General features: G+C 39.8%; 1 protein-coding gene across 1 annotated transcript in view; it reads right to left on the bottom strand.

Moving 5' to 3' along the window:
* CALD1 (caldesmon 1) overlaps window positions 1-21,369 on the bottom strand; it is a 171,416-nt gene that overhangs the window by 89,959 nt on the left and 60,088 nt on the right. The window contains 1 exon segment of the mRNA XM_039860609.1: window positions 18,807-18,900. The gene's annotated coding sequence lies outside the window, so the exon portion shown is untranslated.

Raw genomic sequence — 21,369 nt, forward strand, 5'->3', positions numbered from 1 at the left:
CTTGAAATATTGGTGAGATCACTTAAGATTTTGTTCTTTGTAACTTGTTGAACCATAGACACAAGTTATAAAAAAGTGAACAAAAGAGGAGAAGAAAACAAGAGTGAAAAAAGAAAAGTGGCAAAAAAAAAAAAAAAAGGAAATATGTAGGAATTAAGAGAAAAGTAAAAGTAGGAGAAATAAAATAATACAAGTATCCAGGCATAATTTGCATATTCTAAAAGAATATTAATATCAGAATGATAATAAAGACTGCAGAAATAATACCACGAATAAACGTAATGCAGCAGCACTTCTAAAAGTGGTTACGTTAAGACCAAGCTGTTTCCAGACCTTAAAAGTCCCGGCTCCTTGTAACCCAACCATTTTATCCTTTCCTACCTCCTTCGTGATGGTTTTAATCCCAGAAAAATCTTCCCTCTCCAGCTTTTCAGCTGAGGAGCCTGCTTCCCCTGTGTTTCTGTGCCATGGAGTCAAGTATTCCAGAATTCCCCTGCAGCCCCCAAACCCAAAATGACTACCAGAAAAGGGGAAGCGGGCTCTTTTTGTCCTTGCTTTGTTTACAGAGCTGTCAGTGGTTAGTTAAACTCGGCCTGGAATCTGGCATTTAAGGCCTGCTTGAAGATTGTTTCCTGTGTGGAGCGGGAGGCCTCCACTTCCTCTGGAATTCTAGACCCTCTGCTGCACTCGGATCACAAAAAAATATTTTCCAGCCCTTTCTGTGCACATGAGACGAGCCATTTGCTCTGCATAAGAAAATAAGGAGGCTGCAAAAGCTAAAGCCATCCTCTCGTGCATCTTTGAGGGAGCGAAAAAGCAAAGCTTAGATTTTGAAGCCACGTTCAGAACCTTCTTAATTGTCAGATTTTTTTTATTTTTATTTTCAAGTACTTTCCTCTTAAGAAACCCACACAAACAAAAATAAAACCCAAACCAACAAAAACAAAAGTATACATTTAAATTTTCCCTCCTTTTTCCTCCCCCGGGGTATTATTTATACTGCTTATAATTTTTTTTTTTTTTTAGAAATTCAAATTTTGGTATTTGTTTGGGGTTTTTTAATTTGAAGATGTTTTTCTATCTTACTCTTATCAAGAGTATTTTCCAAGACTTTGCTAGTTATGAAGGAAAGAATCTGTTTTCCTTTTTTTTTAAAAAAAAAAATTTATTTCATCTACCATAAAGAAATTTGTCTGTATTTTCCAGCCTGATCTCATCATAGTTAACAGAATGAAAAAAGAGTGAGTCGCGGGTTCCCTGAAAGGCTGTCTGAGGGTTCTGCTCTCTGGGGTGGGTGCCTGTTCTGAGCACAGTGCAGAGCGTGTGGCGACAGCTCTGTGAGCAGTGGGTCCTCGGTTCCCTGAATGCTGGGTACAGTCAGAGAGCAAACTCTTCTCTTTCTTTTATTAAATACAGTCTTTTGTTGTATATAAATCCCTTCTCAAATAACTATAGCAGCAGTAAACAGAAATGGGAGAAAGAGGTCTGTCTGTAAGCAAATCATTTCACTTTTCTTAATTTATCCAAGTAGCTTGAAGAGCATCCTCCAAGCTCCTGGGTGCTGCTCCTCCCTCAAACCGAGCTAAGCAGTCATGCTGGCTCCTTATTGGCAAGAGGGTTCCAGCTTCTCCGCCTGTACCTCTGCTAGAGGTGCAACCCAGCGGCGAGAGAAACATCCCCAAGCGGGTGGAGCATCTTCAAGTACTCCAAGGGAAGTGAAACGGACTAACTGTCGTGGGGTCACTTTGGCTGGTCAGCCTCCCTGGCTCTCTACTCACACACATTCTTTTTCTCTTACCTGTTCTCTCCTCCTACTCCTCACCTTTTATTATTTAACTTAAACACTTTGTTTTTCTTTCTCAACCATAAAAAATCTCTATACCTATCCAGTTATTTACTCATTTGAATGCTGCTGATGATATATCTATGGGCACTTGCAGTGTGGGGGAAAAGAGAGAGACAGAGATACAGAGACAGAGATAAACATCTATGTAGACAAGTGCCAAGCGCCTTCGTGGACCTGTGGTGGGTATACCTGAGGTAGAGGAGAAAGCACCTCTACCTGTGTACGGTGTGGTATCACCCTCCATTGGGGCATGTGTATGTGTTGTGTGGGGGAGAGAAGGTGTGTGGTTTTTAAAAATGGCTCTTTGTTGGTCTCACACCACAATGGGGCTGAAGATCTTTCTTAATCCTCACACCCTTCCATCGCGGAGCTTCCCAGAACTTCTCTGGCACGTCCCCTATGTAAGGAGAGCCATATCTGCATAGAATTTTAAATGATTTCCCCCATCTTTTGGAAGCAGTAGCTTTCACATCCCCAGAGAGTAATCTCTCATTTCCTCTTCTACCCCCAGTCAATGCTGAATTCCTTCCAGCGACATTGGTTAGGAAGCAAACTTTCAACCAATGAAGTGACGAAATGTCGAGGCAGAGAGATTCTGTAAACTGTGGGGCTCTTGAGTGTCACGAATGGACAGAGTAGCCTGAAAGAGGAATGGTGGCTAACGGAGGTATATGTCAACGAACGTGACAGATGGGTCCTTGAAATGTTTTATGAAAATCTCAGTTTTGGGGTTAAGGGGCTTGTAGTCATGCTATTGAAAGAACTCTGATGTGACTTTTTGTTAAGAGAGAAAAAAAAAACACTTTACAAAGACAGATGAATCATTATCTACTGATGATATATCTGTATTTTCAATATGAGTCTCAACATGGAATTTTCTTAAGACGGGGTATACCTGTGCTGCCGTAATTAAGTTGTAAGTCAGTGTTGTAGGTTTTGAATCACTTAACACGCTGCCCTTCCTCTCAGTCATGACATCATACGTACTCAGGTATTAGTGGGAAAAGCCATGTGGACAAAGCTAAGTATAACCTACCTCCAAATCATCAGAAACCAAATGTTGAATGGGCAGGGAAAAGTCTTTGGGGCCTGGGGGCAGCATCAATATTGCTCTTGGAATACATCGAGAATAACACTTGTTGTGTTAAGGATTTTGAATAAGTTGATGCAGCTTCCAAAAGTAACTAACATTCATTGAATATGTACTATGTGCTGGATCTCTTTTTTAAAACTTTTGTTTTTAATTAACAGATTTGATTTCTTAGAGTAGTTTTAGGTTTAAAAGAAAATTGAACAGAAAGTACAGAGTTCTCATATACTTCCTCTCCACTCTCTCCCTTGCCCCCACCCCTCTGTAGGTTTATTTGTTTGGTTTGTTTTTTTCCCGTTTGCATTGAATTGTGTATTCCCACCAAAAGTATGTTGCAATCTTAACTCCTGGCACCTCAGAATGAAATCTTATTTGGAAATAGGGTCTTTGCAAATGTAGTCAAGTTCAGATGACGTTATTAAGGTGGGTCCTATCCCGATATGACTGGTGTCTTTATAAAAAGGGGAAATTTGGGCACAAAGACGCACACACACAAGGAAGAGAATGTGAAGACACGGGGAGAACGCTTTCAGACGATGGAGGGCAAGGAACACCTGAGGCTGCCAGAAGCTGGGAGAGTGGCACGGAGTGAACTTGTCCCTGGGGTCTTCAGAGGGAGCACGTCTCTGCTGACTCGTTGATTTCGGACTGTTAGCTTCCAGAACTGTGGGGTGTTAAGTTTCTCTAGTTCTGTGCCACCCAGCTTGTGGTCTTTGTTTACGGCAGCTCTAGCAATCTACTTCAGCCTGTTATTAACGCCTTGCAGGAGTGTGGTATATTTGTTACAACTGACAAACCAATACCGATATTATGATTAACTAAAGTCCATAGATTACATTAGGTTTCACACTTGTGCTGTGCATTCCTGTAGGTTTTGCCAAATGCATAGTATCATGTGCCCAGCGTTATAGTATCGGACAATTTCACTGTCCTAAACAGCTCCTGTTCTCTATCTCTTCTCCCTTCCTTACCTCCCACTCAAACTCTTGGCAACCACTGATTTTTCACTGTTTCTATATCTTCGTCTTTTCCAGAATGTCATATAGTCGGAATCAATCATACAGTATGTAGTCTTTTTAGACTGGCTTTTTTCACTTAGTCATATACATTTAAGTTTCTTCCATGTCTTTTTGTGGCTTGATAGCTTTGCTAAGCCATTTAAAAATATGTAATCTTATTTTATTCGTCTAATAAACCTGTGAGGTAGCTTTATAATCCCCATTTTATAGAATTCAAAGTGTGTGCTCTTAACCGCTATAATATTCTTGGACTAACTCACTATTTCCTTTTAGGAATTGTTTTCTCTTTCAGAGAATAAGTAAGAGTGACCCCAGGGAGTTCTGAAAAGACCGTTGTCAGTAATCTCTGGTTTAATTCATTGGGTCATAGAAACTCAAGTAAGAAATGATCTTAAAAATTACCCACGCCTCTTCAATTTCAAACCCATTTCATTTAAATCAGAAAATTATCATGTCTCAGATATCTCAATTACATTAAACCTTGCAAATATCTACTAAGCCCTTATTATTTTATTGCTACTTCTTTGTAAGATTCATAACCTAGGATGGCTACGGCATCCTTGCATACTTTGAGATGTTAGAGTTTCTTCTCTTGCAGGGCACCTTCCTCATGATATGCCTTCCTCCTCTGACCCGCTGTCTCCTCATCCTGAGCATAACTATTTCTCTGTTATTGCAAGGAAACCGAGTCTTTCAGCACTCATAAGCATTATTACACATATCCTTTCTGGCTAATCATTTTTATATGCCCACTGTACATTTTATGGTCTAACTACTTCAGTGAAGCCCCACAAAAACATTTATACCATCAATAGCTAGTGACTATTTACTGAGCATTTACTACGCGCCAGGTTCTGTTCTACATACTGAGGATACAATAGTGAATGAGACTAAAAAGGTCCCTGGCCTTCCTAGAACTTATTTGAGGCTTTCTTGCTTCTTTAAGCTTCTACCAGACCTATCATAGATTCCCATCTTTGCCCTTGGGTCATACCCATCATCTGCTTTCTGTTTTTTTGTTCTTGAGACTCAGGGCTTTGTGGGAGAAAGTCAAGGACCATGTTTTGTCTCTCTTAAAAGTTTGTGTTAGTTTTCGTTGGGTCATTGCTGCAACTCAGGGATGCTTCTCTCCATCCGACACATACTGGGTGATTTCGGAGTATAATACACTCCAGCAGATTCCCCACCTCTGTTCTTCAAATTATATTCACTCATCTCAATCCTTCGATTGCCCTCCTCTACGAATCTTTGGCAAACAGTGACCTGAACTCAGACTTAGGAGATCTGGGCGGACCCTCTCTGAGCTTTTCTTCTCTGTTAAATGAGATAGTTGAACTAGATGATGGCCAAGGTTTCACTATTCTACTCCAAGTAATATTCGTCTATACCTACTCTTCAATCTAGCAAAGATGGATGCATCAAACATGGCATGTCCACTTTTCCTCTTTTCTTTCTTTTCAGAAAACATAACTGTTTTGATATCTAAATACTTTCTCTTTTGATTTTTCTGATTTAGAAAGCATTAACTTTCTTTCAAACAAATTGTCCCGTGGCACTCTAGATAAACTTGTCTTATTACCTCTCAAATGTGTTATATAATTTTCTACCTCTGTACTTTTATTAATGCCATTCTATCCACTGGCATGTGCTCCCTATTATCTTCACTGTCCATATTCTATTCATTCATGAATTTCTGGCTCAAATTTCACTTCCTTAATAATTGCCTTTCTTGAGGACTCTAGCTTAGAATAATGTCTTCCTCCTTGAAGATCTATCATTCATTTTGGTAATTAATAATGTACTGCCTTGCCATAGCTCATCAATTGTTCTCACTAGTATTTAGTATTTTATTGATATTTTACTTTCTACATACTTTGTTTTTAAGGCTATTTATGAATAGTCTTTTTAAAAAATCTCTTCACTATTAGGACATGGTAGGCACTCAGAATTTGCAGCTAATTCAAACCATTGGATTTTTTACTCTAAATCTACCATTAGGAGTATGGAAAATATAACCGAAGCTGATTCATCTCTGTATTTTATTGACTGATCGGTGTTTACAAAGAGAATTACAGACCTTGGTAATAGACTATATATGAATCTCAAAAGTTATATAAACCCACATTTGCAGTAGTTACACAGTAAATCTGGCAGTGTTTTCGTTCTGACTGTAGAAAATGAACTTTTGTCCTTTTTAAAAAAAGTCAATTTATCAACCTGCTTTGCTCTTTTCTGAACTGAATGGTTCATTTGGGACTCAAAAACCAAATAAACACATGGATTGTAAGATACAGCTTGGACTTAACTTTAGCTCAACCTTCGCCATCTTGTTCCAAAAATCTGTGCTACTTAAAAGAAAAAAAATACATGTAATCATTAAGGCACATTTGTCAAGACCAGCAATGTGGAAATAAGAGTAAATGGGATCAATCTGAGGAACTCTGCCTTCTCAAGCTGGTTCTTTATTCTAATCAGTGGAATCCAGGACACAAAGCTAAAGACACTATTAAGAGCGAACGGGTTATGTCCTAGTTTTTCTCTCCTTCCCTGCTTGGTCTAGTATCATTACTTTTTCTCTATTCATATTTCTCCATTTGCAAAACAGAAGAACTTAATGTTACTAAAATCAATATCTTTGTGTCCTGTGTTTTACCAGAGAAGCAATGGGCATTGGGGGCATTTTAGATTTGTGAGATGATAGTATTTATACATACTAACATCAACACTTGGGAAGACAACACATTTAGAAATTTTAGGCGCATCTTCAAGTGTCGTCACAAACACTACCACTTTATTTGGAGTACCTTTATATTGTTAAAAACTCTATGTCCATCAGCATTTGATCCTCTCAAGTAGGGAAAGTAGATTTCGCCTCCATTTAAAGAAATACAGGTCTTTAGCATCAGCTCCTCAACCACAGCCAATCAGTGGAAAACTAGGATTGGTATTTAGTCTGATCTCTAAACCAACCTGAAAGGTTTTCCTGGAAGAGAGAGGAAAAATAAAAATTTGGAACACAATTCCTCCTGTGCCCTTTTCAAGAGTTAAAAATATTCTTCCTTGGCAAACTCAAGGAGAATTAGACTAAAAGACAAAGGATGACACCAAATCAGAACAGGCAGTGGTCATTGCTTCTCTCTTGGCCCCTAGAGAAAGATACATGGTATAGCTCTGAACCCTAAGGCAAAAATGGAGATTTTCCACCAACCTGTGTTCATGCGAGAACAAAAAAGGTATGGCTTTGCTGGGAAAAAAAAAAAAAAACCACAAAAAGTATAAATGTGCTTTCTAAATGTAGCCTGATAATGGGGGCTGGTTCTGATGTGCCGAGGCTGAGATCCTGGTGCGACCAGAATTACCTGACAATGGGTAGGGCTGCTGAGAAAGCGCGAACTTTTATTAGTGGAAAGAGCCATGTAGAGGTGAAATGGCCATGTGTTTAGGGCTGTAGTGAAAGATACTTTTGAGATTCTAAGGCTGTGCTGCTGTCCAATCGGCAGCCACTAGTCATATGAGGAGATTTAAATTACAATTAATTAAAATAAAAGAGAGTTAGAAATTCAGTCCCTCAGCTTCATTAGCCCATTTCAAGTGCTCTATGGTCACATGTGTCTAGTGGCTTCCATGAAAGACAGTACAGAAAGTACTATTGCATAGGCCTGATGTTAGTCCTTCCAACCAATACAAGATGATTGATTGTGTTGTGCGAAGTAATGCCATGTAGTTCAGAGACACAAAGATGTGTAAGGCATAGTGTCTCTCTTCAAAGACCTTATGGAAAAGGTGGACCAAAATGTGAGGTGTGGTACAGGTCAGCATCACAAAGCATGGATGTGTTCTTTTTATCCCCTCATTAGTAAACTCTCCGTTGACCTGTGGAGGCCTGAATCAGGCCATCTCGCTGTGACCGGGCAATGCTGCTGAGAAAGTGAAATGTTCAGCAAATGCAAAATATGCTGAGACACTATCTGAAGAGAGAGCACACTTCACATTGAGTAACAAGGTCTAAGAGTGGTTTATTTGGAATGAAAGGTCAGAGGACATAGGTCTTCATTAATTATGTACATGGTACAGGGATCATCGTATTTTACATAATAGTAGTTTTACTTGTGCATGACCCTCTGGCCTTTCTGCTCTTCTCGGCTATAAAAATATCAGCAATCCATGAGTCTGTTCTTTGTGATTTGTTTTTCAACTAGCACTCCCAATTTAGTGATCAAAAACTGGATCCAGAGCCTTATCCAGCTATCTTGTTAATACGAGATATTAACAAGGTGAGAGAGTTTAGATGGCAGGATACGAATCCATTTACACTGTTGAAAAAAATTCAGAGGTATATCCTAGAAGTATTTTGTCAAAAGCAACATTTTTATACATGAAAGACACGCTATTATTCACCAGGGATTCATTATTCCTTAGCAAAAATTTTTCAACTTGTATTCATCATCAGATGTATTTATTGTGTTCTGAAATTATGAAGCCAGTTAGAGACTATCTTCTAGGAGTTTATAATCTAAGATGAAAAGCTTTGAAATGAAACCAAGGGACATTAGCCATTATGTCCCTTGGACATAATGGATACATAATTTAAACATACAAATCTACACGGCAGTTAAATGATAAATTGAAAAGTACCTAGACTGCTTCCTCTTTCTGTTCACATGAATCATTTAGATGGTAGTTTCAGCCTTTTATTAGTTTGGGGATTTCTGGGCCTTTCTTCATGTAAGGAACAGCTCACGGTACAGGCTTAAGACTGGCACAAGTCTATTGGATCTCCGAATCACTTACTAACATGAGTTTGTACTGATACATTATATTTCTATTGGAGCACTTAGTCTATAGCTTGTATTTTAATTACTAAGGACATGTCTGTCTTTCCTAGAAGATTGTAATCCCTCAAGGATCCCTTAGGTGACTATTGCATCTTATGGTGAGCATTAGGTTCATAATTATTGAATTGGAATGGATTCTAGAGCATTCCTTATTCAGTGGACTTCATTGGTAAACAGACATACTTGGCTAAGATGTTATCAAAATACCATGTCTCCAGCTGAGCTCTTGGTAACCTTGGGGATGGCAGTGGTTCATTTTTGAGCTCTACTTTATATAGTGATTTATAGTTGTTGTTTTCCTCTAGTGGAAAAGAATCTTGTCATAGGAAGACATTCTGGTTTCAGGAAGAGGGATATTAGGCATTAGTAACTGGGGGAACATATTTGTTCTGGGATGTTCAAAGAGAAAGAAGGACAAAGACACATGATGAATAACAAAACAAGAGAATCAAGGTTGAGCTGAAACACTCCAAATTTCCAAGGCCCTTGGAGATTCCTTGCCACTCCTCCATCATAATTAGAACTACTGACATTCAGAGCTGATTTAAATGATTCAGTCTAAAAAGAAGTGTTGCTTGGTTTTGCTCTCTAACCATGCTTGGTAATTAAAAACACAAGGCACTGTTCTGGATGTTTGCTTGAGAATCTACTCTTCCTAGGTGTCACTACTCATTGGGTACAGGGCTTTTATCTTTTTCACCATCTCTCTTAGGAGCCCTAGCCCAGGTCACAGGAAGAGTGTGAGGTTGTCATGGCATTCTTGAAAAAACTGGAGATGGCCAGTGCCACTTCAGACTCTAAAACACACAGACACAGAAGAAGCTCATTTTGCCTGCCCACTTCCTTATGGAAGCTCTATAAATCTATATAGCATTTGGAAGGCAGTAGTTCAAGTATGAGAAGATATATATTCAGATCTAAAGAGACAAAGGGAGGATCTTTGTGACAACAAGCTTGAAATGACATCCTTGTTTGTTTCTGAGAACAACAAAGCTGTTTCGACAGCTGATTCTAGAGTTCCTCACACTCTCGCTGGAAAACCTGGACTTTTGAAAAATTCGGGATTAGAATACAATTTGAGAAGCAGCAGCAGCAGCTTCTTACTTCTGACAAAATCCACAAACAAAACAAAACAAAACAAAACAAAACAGAAAAACACTTGCAACCAGGGACTTCAACTCAACAGTCACCTAGCTCGTCAAATTAAAACATGTGGCAGCCACCTGCTAAGCATCGTGAAAAAAATGTCGCCTTCTTGTTTTTCTACCTGACCTAAAATCTCTTTGGAGCACATTTGCATTTCCCAATTTTTCACACTTAAACAATGCTGTCTGCACTATGTATAAAGATGACTAAGCAATTTTGAATTAAGTAACCAGAGTGAGTCCTGCCAATTTTAGAATAATTAAGTTTCTGCAGTCTAATATAAACAGTTCCAAGAACTACATGTGGCCTACCAAAAGTATATATTACAAGTAGTCAACATTGTGGCCAGCTGGCAGACAGATCAACCTATTAAAGTAGAATTGTTCAGAATTCAGAGTATTATTTTTCTTTTCTCCCATTATTTTTTCTGCATCCAACTTTGTTTCTTTGGGAATGTTTTCAAGTATACAAAGCAAGAAACTATTGTGGAATTGCACCTCTTATAAACGAATGAGCATTTCTCTTGAGATCTTTTGAACTCACAAATCATTCCTATTTCAACCTTGTTTACAGAGGCAGCCCAAACAAAATGGATCAAGTGAATCCAGTTTCTTCCCACTCAAGTTGAAGTGTCTGTATTTTGCTTACCACCAGAAAGGTCTACAGTGACCACCAGACAAATGGATGTGCAAATTAAGCCACTGGACACCCAAAACATCTTCTTTCTGACCATAAGCCCTTGTACTGCCTTTACTAGGTAGCTTGGTGGGCCAAAATTTATTGCCAATAGGGCTAAAGTCATAGGTTTAATCCTTTAAAGAATGAATTAACTACTTGAGAGAAAAAAAAATCCTAAACTATTGCCATGTGCTATGACATTAGTCTTGGCCAGTTACAATAGCAGATGTGACCTCACAATTTTACGTTGAGGACGTAGAGATGGAGAAACTAACTCATGACAGTAGAGCGTATGGTCAAATGAATGGGATCGTGTCATCACGCAAAAGTCCCCTGCATATTCAAATGCATTGGCCCCATTGCCTGCTTCATTGCGTTTAAATTCATACATAATTAAGAGTAGTTGAGAGATTCTATAACCATGAAAACTTCATAGTTTTCACAATGAAAATCTCAATAAAAAATTCATCAAATATTTTGAAGTATCATTCACGTAGGAGCCACCTTCTTTTATATAAGTCGTGAATACAACTACCCTGCCCTCACCATGCCGATAGTCTGATGGTGGAGATAGGCAATAAACAAAATACAAATTGCAATGAGGGTTAGGAAGAAAAAAACACAAGCTGCTTTGAGAGAGAAATATAGAAATGGACTAATGGTTTTTAGGGGAGAGCTAGAACAGGACACAGGCAGTGATAGCTTTTTCAAACAGGAATGATATTAACACATAAACAGACATTCGTTCATAAAGAGAATACAGATTTATAGGACCAGAATTTGTATTCGTTAAACAAATATATATCGGCATCTATTATGTGCCAGACACTCACTCTTCTAGGTGCTGATAAATCAAATCTTCCACTCCTCTCTCCCAAAGAAGTGGCTGAAACGTGAAGGAGCTGGTCAGGTTTGAAGGATGGTGAACTATTCTCATCCCTTCTTTCCCACCTCAGATCCCGTGTGAGTAATATAAAAATAATGATCTATCAGATGCTGTCTGCCGGAATTTATATAGACCCTGGGAATCCACTGAAGACGTTAACTTCACATAGGAGACATGAACGCAGGCATTTTTCTAGAAACCATCCAGCTCAGTGACCTTCTGACAATAAAAGCATGTTTCTCACCCGTCCTCAAACAGAAATTTGCTGATTAAAATGAAGCCGGTCCACTTCTTTTTTAAACTTTGGTTCGCGATTCCAAGAAATGAACAGTCCGTGATAAATCTACGCCAGTGGCAGAACATCTCACAACCAGCTTTTCCACTCTGAATACCACAAACAGACCTTTTATTTGTTGACACACAGCCTCTGGACATTCATGAAAACAAGATGTTCTCTCACTGCTTTTTAAGCTAAACAGATTTAAGTCAGGGTCTCAGCCGAATTTTAAAAACAGATGTTACATAGCAAAAAGGCTGAACTGACCTCAGCAACGACAGGCTATTTCATTTGGACTTGCATATTCTTTGCTAGAGAGAGCAATCAAAGATGCTTTAAACTGGAAACAGGAGCAACCCAAAGTTTACTACTGTCTCCATTCAGTGACTGCCCTATGAGCCTGGGAAGCCGATGAGCACCTGGGGCTCTTGGTTTGTGGAAAAAGCAGATGAGAGCTGATGACAAGGGGGAGGTTAAGTGAGGATGGATGACCTGCCTCCCACATGCCACCGCCCTGTTCTCCATGGAATGTCTCCACTGTACCCATCACCTGATTCCTCTCCCAACCCCACCCTCACATGCAAACACCACTCTTGGCCAATCCAACAACTTAGTCCCGCAATAATCTAGCTCTCATTTCTGCCTCTCGGCCTTTGTCTCTGCTTCCTCTCTCCTGTAACCCGAAGTGCCTTCCGCTCATTCTGCAAATCCCATATATTTTCCTAGCGCCTAACTCAGTCTTATCTTTATTCAGAACCATCCTCTCTTTTGACTTCTGTGGAATTGTCGGAGCTGTTCTTTTTGGGGATCAATATTACATGATTCTGTCATTGAAATGTCTTAGAACTTCTGAGTGAGTCTGAAATGGCTCAATGTCAAATCTCCTTTGATATACCCTCAGGCCAGGCCAAGGACTGTGTGGATCTGCAAGGACAAAGCCACGAGCAAATGCACACACCAGGTTACGGTCCAGATGGAGAAGTTTACGTATTTAGCCAACAGTGACGTAACACTTACTATTTATCAAGCTGATCTGGGAACTCAGTGAATATCATTTTAAATCTTTATAATAATCCTTATTTTTCTCATTTTATAGATAAAAAGACTGAGGCCCAGAGAAGGTGAGTCATTGGCTCGAGGTCACAGAGCTAATAAATGGTAGAGTTGGGATTTATGTCCAGGCAGCCTGGCTCAGAGTCTGTGCTTTTAATCATAGCATTATGCTCTATGTCACAAGACCTGTAAATGGATAATACAAGGTAGACTGTGGCAAGAACCTCGGTGATGAAAAATGATCATGTGATTGCCTGGAAGAATCTATGCTCTTCTACAAATGCCCCCTTACTAGGAGTTATTTCCTGCTTCATGTTAGGATAAGTTCATATTTGATGTTTATTAATGAAGTAAAAATTAATCTCCTGTTATATTCATTTGTGCTTTGGCAAACTGATTTATTATCTCATTTAAGTGGGGTTCACTTTAGAAAACAAGCTGAATTCATTCTAAAGCCTTAAAAAATAAATTACGACACTTTAGAGTTCGGCCATTTCTTTGTTTTATTCATTCAATTAGTTTTAGACATGAAGTTGAAACATCTAAGTTTATGTTTGTGTCAGTCTCAGGGCAGATCTAGGTTTTGTGGGAACTAAAGATTATTTGGGAGGCCTTCTTTAAGAAAGAGAATACAATATTAAATGTAAAAAGTTAGTCAGCAGGGGTTGTGGCAGGGACCTGACCAAGAGAGAGGCTTAATCTCCATCCGTTTCATAGTAAATCGACTTTGGGTCTCTCGCCTTCCGTTCTTACGAGCATTCCATAAAAATATCACAGCACCATTACTTTGCTTTTAATTTTCAATTACTTCAAAACTACAGTTACACCCCCCTTTAAAAAAGTGCTTCATGAAAACCAGAATTCAGGAAACATAATGTGGGGGCAATTATGCATCATTCTTCAAAGCGATGTTTCAGAAACTTAGAATTACAGATATAGCCAGTGCGCATGGCAGCGTTTTGCCTATAAACCACATAATTAAGTATGATAGGTGGATGAGAGGGTAGAGAAATTTAAAATGTGACTCTTTGCCAAGATGAGGCCGATGAAAAACAAATAAAAGTATCAGAAATCGCAATTTACGTCAATGAACACATTATTGGATTCACCCAATTTTCCATTACGTTGAATTAAAAGAAGTCCGTTTAATAGGAGAGAATGAAGGAACGCGAGCATTGCTAATGCAACCCAGAGCTAACATAGCACCTGGGATGGAGAAGGTCCAATTCTGTCAAACGAATAAGTTAACAAGCGACTGGATCTGTATGTTGAGGAACAAGAAAAAGACAGATGGTGCTAATAGTGGTCAGAAGCCTCCCCCAACAACCCCAACTTATAAAGGCATCTTTTATTTCTCAACCATCAGCGGGCAACCTGGAGGAGGCAGTTAGATGCGTCCCCAGAGTCTCTCATTATAACCAATGTCTTTATGTTTATAGATTTTGAAGTCTGGGGTGGAATCAGGTTCACAAGCGTGGGTATAATATACTTTGGGGTGGAATAGTCTTTGAAGAACTGGGAGAAAATGCTTTTGGAAGCGCTCCTTCCTGCTCCTTGCTTCCGGGCCCCCGTATGTTTGTATTCATTTCCCCTCTGCATCTCTGGATGTGATCAACACACTTTTCTCCAAACTCAGGATGTTCCCTTCCACGGTATATCACTTTTGGTCATTAACTAACAGGACTCAATATTAATGTTGGCCTTCTCTATCCCTCTTGAACAAAGTGTTTTCAGCCAAAAATATTAAACTAGTCAACCGCTCTTTTCCCCTGTCAGAGAAACAGCCAGCATCCTGAAATCACAGCTCATTTGTACCACATTGGCGTGAATATTCAGACTCCATTTGTCTCCAGCTCTTAAAGGCTGGTGTTAGAGTGAATGATAGACATGTTGTTTTGAATTAGCAAAAGAAGAGGAGGAAAAAAAAAAATAAATAAAAACCTAAGTAATAAGTTTGGCCTAAAATATCTGTTTCAGGGAATGTACTTTTTGCCTTTTCCTCTGGTAAAAGTCAATTAAAAAAAGAAATCTAGATTTAATTTGACATTAAGTTGGACCTCGGATACAGAGAATAATAGAAAGGAAAATGTCTCATTTTGCTTTTCCTCTTCGGATCGAGTGCGTATTCTACCTAATCGTATTGGAGGACCGTTGCACAGACTAGTGCAAGATGTTCACAACTTACGTTTTGTTGAACATCCCAAAGTAGAGTTTGGGAGCGACCGAGTCTGTGTCCTTGAACTGTACACACCCGATCGCGGCTGGAACCTCAGGTAAGACTTTCGATAGTTTTGGTTGAAAGCTAAATAGCACAGTCATTCTTTTCCTCTTTACTGCATAATCGTCACCTGTGCTTATTAGAACAAAAGTCTGGAAAGTTCTAGACAAAAGCTCCTGGCACCTTTGTCCGTTTCCTCCCTGCCCTTTGTGTCCCCATCTCGGCTTGGCCATCCTCGCACAAACTCTTTCCATCAATAGCTGTGCCAGGCAGGAGTGTGAGCTACCGTGGAGGCGCCTCTCAAGGCTCAGTGCAGTCTCCTGGCCAGGAAAGCCCCATCATTTGGCCAAAGCTTAAAAATCTGCACAGTGGTGACACCTGAACGTCCTCTTGCCCTCCTTATCATGAAGGTTTTCAGACTGTCGAGAAGATTACAGGAATCCGTATTCCTCATGTCCCCTCAATCCCTAACCAAACTGGAGTTCATCGTATATTTTCCTCCTTATACCCCATGATGAGGACCTGAAAGCAGTCTCCTTGGGGTGCGACTCTTAGGGAAGGGGGTAGATTCAATACTTTCTCACTCATGAGGCTCGTTCTACAGCGGCAACCAGCAATCTGCAGAAAAGACTCCTACTGTAAGAAAGACCCTTCAGGCCCCGCTTTGACAACTGTGGGCACACTTGAACTCAACAGGAGACCAAACACTTTGTCAAGGGCATCCAGGGAGGCTTGTTCAGCAAAACTCAAGGAAAAGGGAAGAAAAAACCCCTTCTCTTTCCACTCCATCTGGAGCTTCAAGTGACTGAAAATATTGGCCCACCGTGGTTATAAAATCTCCCATTTCTGCAGTTCTAAAACAAGGGCAAAGCCTGCACACAACTCAAAGCACTTCTTTCACATGTTCGTAGGAAAATTATCTTTCTCTCCAAGTCCTTCAGCTGCCTGAGATTAATGAAACACAGTTGGGAGGCACCTACACTGGCCACTGGCCACCATTCATTTGGAATACCCCTCAGTGATTGCAGAGCTGTTTTCTCTTGACTTCAAACTTTCTCCTTTTAGGTAAATAATAATTTGCATAGAAATCACTGACTCAGGTGTCACTGACATTTTGGGTAGCTGAAAGAAAGTTGGGATCTTTTTCCTGGCTACTTGAAGGACACTAAGAGGAAGGAATAGAAGAAGGTATTTGAAGAAAACTGATATCTCAAAGTTTATTTTTAAAAAATGGGTGGGGTATGCAAAGAAAGAGGAAGCTTCTAGACCTCCGGTAGCCTTTTTTGCTAATAATCAGACAATCTAAAGAATGATCAAGGGTTTCTGCTAAAGAAAGAGAACCAAGGGAGATAGAGAAAAAAAAAAAAAAAAAAAAAAAAAAAAAAAAAAAAAAAAAAAAAAAAGCAAGGAGGAAACTTAAAGAAAAAGAAATAACATGTTAGAAAACAAAAGAGAAACAAATAAATACCTTTCCCCCTTTTACTTGCATCACAGTAAGCAGAAAAAGTTAGGGAAATTCAGGGCTGGGGTAAATGTGGCTCCATCAGAAATGACGTTTGATAGTAGATCTCAGAGAGGGGAAGCTTCTGTGGCTTCCATTCTCTACCAGCCTCTTTCCTGGGCTGGCCATGAACCCTGAAATATTTTCAAAGCTTCCTCTAGGGCATGGGTGGTGTGGGGAGACCAGCAGGGAACAATGGACTAAGGAGGGAATTCAGGGTACAAAAGAGGTACATTTCACTCCACCACCCACCGGGCCCTTTACTGACTGTCTAGATAAGATGATGTTCAATGGCACCTGACCCAGGAAAGGAAGTGCCTTCTGTCTCTTGGGACATTAAGGAGTCTAATCCCAGCCCTCTCTTACGATCCTGTCTGAGAGCTCTGACTGACTGATGAAGAAAATGTCTTCAAAGGTATTGATGTATGAGAGCCCTAGGCAGGCAGGTGGGGAGTCAAACACATGCTCATGGGCAGAGTGAGCTAGAGGGAGCAAAGTTGGGTAGGAAAAGCCCTACAGGAATGGTTTAGGGCATAGCCCACAAAAGAGAGGACGGAGGAAGGAATAAAGTAGGACCAAAGAAATACGAGGAGAGAGAAATAGATAGACATACACTCCAGCGAATATGTATGTTCTTACAAACCCTCATCAGAAGTAGCGTGTAGATTTTTTCCCCTTGGGAGGGTCCCTCTCCTGTTACTTATCAGGAAAGCTTCTGACATACAATTTTTGTTGGAATTTTTAAACCACTGCTCTCTCCTTCCACGCAATCTTCCTGGGTGGCCACACCCACCGTCATGATTTTAATCCCTATGCGTAGGTTACGACTGTGGATATCTCTATTTCTAGTTGCCACCTGAGCTTTAGACATGTATATCCTTTGCATTCTAGACATAGGCCCTTGTCCCACAGGGCCTCAAACTCAGTAAGTCTCAATTGAAATGCATTGTCCTTCCCTCTTGGTCCCCAAACAGTGTTCTCAAGGAAGAGTAATTTTATCTGGAGTACGTTCATGCTATTTACTGTCTCCTACCCTTTTGTGGAGAGGGGTAACTCTCCTGTCATCAGTCAATCATAGTTTCCTTCGAGCCCCTCCCCAGGCTTGACTTATTTCAAGGGGCGGAAAGGGAAGCGAAAGCACTTCTAATAATCATCATTTGGAGGTAGTCGTAAAGCAAATAAATGGTAAGTTCAGGGGCTGCATCTAACCCATTCATTGGGTCATTCATTCATTCATTCATTTATTCAGTCGTTTAATAATTATGAAATGTCTACTACACACAAAACCTCTTCTAGTGCTATGAGAGATGTAAAAGGCACAGCACACTTTTCAATTTCAAAAATTATGTAAGGTCATAGACAAATGAGAGCCATGCACGAAGGACTATAACAAATTGTAGAAACACAAAATGCTCTGAGAGTGTTCCAATGCTAATGTTTAAGTGCTAAGAGGAGAATTAGAGGGAAGTCCATATGCAGTAAACTAAAAATCAGCATATTAGAGAGAAAAATGCTGATGGGGTGTTATGAACTGGATTGTGTTTTCCCCAAACTCATATGTTGAAGTCCCAATCCCCAGTACCTAAGAATGTGACTGTATTTGGAGACTGGGCTTTTAAAAATAGGTGATTAGGATGGGCCTAATATGACTGGTGTCCTTATCTTATGAGAGAGAGAGAGAGGATCATGCCTGCAATGGGATGGTCCTCTGAAGATACAGGAGAATCCAGCTATCTATAAGTCAAGGACAGAGGCCTCAGAAGAAACCAAACCTGCTGACATCTTGATCTTGGACTTCTAGCCCCCAGAACTCTGAGAAAATAAACCTCTGTTGTTTCAGCCACCCAGTCGGTGGTATTTTGCTGTGGTGGCCATAGCAAAATCACCAGTGCGTGCATAAAAGGGAAGCTTATTTCCCCTGGAAGACTGACTCATCTTCTTTTTATTCCCTCAAATCATCAGCATTCTTTGCAGGAAGTGAGGATTGTATTATTGTTTGGGGACCGTTTTACTTAAGATATATATGTAGGAAAAATTTAAAAAAATAATAATAAAGCCAAAAATCAGATTACAAAACAATTTCTTCCAAACTTGATAGCTTAATCGACTGGTAAGTACACTATGAGGGGCATAGCAGAAAGCTTATTTTCTCATGATGCATCTGGAAATGCAATAATTTAGAAAATCAGGCGGACAGGCTGTATAATTGCTAAGATCAGAGATCCCTCTCGGCACCAATCGCATAAACTCTACTTACAGGTAAGCAATCAGATATCCACGTCAGAGTGTTCCGGTTGATCGCCAATCCCTGTAGAATTCGATTGGATGATCTTGGAATGTTTTAATGATATCTGGTATAAAAGGAGGATGGAAAGATAATTAAGTGGAAAGAATTTTCATTAATGTAGACTATATATTTTAAAATACAATTTCTTCCTTAGGTACTATTGTTAGTCAGGACTTTAAAGGAGAAATAAGGCACAGATATAATTAGATACAGTGCATTTGCATTTTAAAGAAAATAAATACAATTATTACAGAGTCAACTCCTAAATTATTCTATGTAATGGGGTAGAAAAGGTGGTACAGTTACTATAAAACAGGGAGCACTACAAACGCCAATAACGAAAGACAAAGGCCTTGCAACACAGTCAGGTCATCCCTTTCCTTAGCTCAACCGTCAAGCTTTCTAAGCTTCAGACTCTTGGGGACCCTTTCCTTTGTCCAAAGTCTTCTGTTGGTGGTGGTTAAGGATCTGACCAGTTGGTAGAAGAGGAGGCTTTGGGGGATTACAAATCCTTATAGAAATGTACTAGTAGATAATCTAGAGTTAACTTTCTTGCATTTGAAACATAGCAATAAATATTAAACATTAGAAGGACCAAACAAATAATAGCTGACGATAAATCACCATCACACCCCTAAACCTGCCCCCAACATCATACAATGAGGGATATTAACCGGTATGAGTATGGAAAATTCAATTCGGGCTTTTAACATTGGCCTCTCATTTAGTAGAATAACAGGTCTCAAGTGAACCTTGAGAACATACCTTGTTTACTCCCAACCCCACCCTCTGCCATTCTGCACTGGAAGAAAACAGAGGCTCCAAAGGGTAAGGGGCTGAGTTGAAACTGCACTGCTAGAAATAGGTCCTGGATTCCTAGATTCTCATTCCAGGTTTCACAGGTAAAGAACAAAACAAACAAATCAAACCAAAAGCAAAAAGTTGCCTAAGGTGTTATCTATGGTTTGTATCTGTCCGGGGAAGGTTGGTTTGCAAACAAGGAATCAGGGAACCTCGAGAGGCTTCTAAGTTAGTCAGCAAAAGCAGGTGCCATCCACTTTCTTATTCTTGAGCAGTCACTCAGGCTATCTTTAGCTTTCTTCCCTCAACATCTACCACCTCTTCCTACTCATCCCAAATGTACACATCTAAGCAATTGCTGTGTTGTTGGTACATCTAAAGTACCTTGCTCAACATACTGGGGATGTGGGCTCTGATTTAAGGAGTCAAAAATCTAGTTGGAGTGATAAAACATATAATTACACTTCTAGGTTACAAAGCCAGAAAGTGGTAAGAGCTCCAAATCTCATTTAATTTCTTTTTCTTCTATCGTGGGCCAAAATTGGGAGGTCTTCTCTATAAATCTGAGGAGAGAGGGACAAGAAAATCTGTGAGCCATCTTCCAGCTGGAAATCTTGCCTAAATCTGGCCCATGATCTTGTTCCTTAGAGTTCCTAGGCCCCTGCCAGCACCCAGATGGGCATTACAAAATGAATAATAAGTGAATGAATAAACAGAACCCATGGATGAGTTTCAGGGAAGACTGTGAATTCCTCTAAACTGTAGGCCAAATTTTGTGTGTTTTAGCTCTCATTAGCTTTCATCGATTTCCCAAAGTAGTCTATGCTCCCTGTCTTACGACTCCTCTCCCAATTTAAGAACCACTTGCTAAGGAATTTGCAGAGTACTAGAGGATGGAATGCAGATGAGAACAAATTACAAAGTGTGTTCCTATGAGTAAATTTACACACAAATATGGATTGAGTGTCCTTTATGTGCCAGGAACAGAATGGGCATACAACAATGAGCAAACAGCCGTTATACTTGGCCTCATGCCACTTATGGTGTACTGTTCCCCTAAAATGGGGATTCTCAGACCGGATGAATATCAGAATCTTCTGGAGACATTTTTTAAATATGATACGGGCTACTCCACAGAGATGCCCAGGAATTTGCACCTTAAAAAATGTTCACTACAATTGGACGCTAATGGAGGTCATAGTATCCACCCCAGAACAGCCTCTCCTCCTTGCCCCTCGGGATTCAGTGAAGGCATAGGAGACTAGAAGAAAGAAAGAAGTTACTTGCCTGGGTTGTAAAGAAACATACTGAGAGACGTTTAAATTTGTAGAGAAAAAAAATTCCCAGTACCTTCCCCAAACCCTCTGGCAGGGTCAATATTTATTTGCCTAGTTTCCCTTTCTCAATTCCCTCAGTACATTTATTTTAAAATTTGGGAATGAATAAAGAAAAAATAGAGTAACAGAATGCTATCAATGGAGAATTTATTTTTCAGTCTATAGAGTCTGTATATATGCTCACGAACTATCTCATTAGCGAGACAAAGATAGAAAGGGTTTTAAGAGAAACCACAGAGTGAAAGGCAAACTGACCGAAAGTGGAGTTTGTCTTCGGATATACTTTCTTTTTTATTTTCAGATTTAGGATCAAAGGGCAAGAACGTCGACAAAACTCTCACACCTTGTTTTAAGATCTCTCTACCATGGGTTACCTTATAACTTCAAATAGAGGC

The sequence above is a fragment of the Pteropus medius genome, unplaced genomic scaffold (assembly GCF_902729225.1).
Source record: "Pteropus medius unplaced genomic scaffold, Ma_sr-lr_union100, whole genome shotgun sequence".
NCBI classification, from domain to species: domain Eukaryota; kingdom Metazoa; phylum Chordata; class Mammalia; order Chiroptera; family Pteropodidae; genus Pteropus; species Pteropus medius.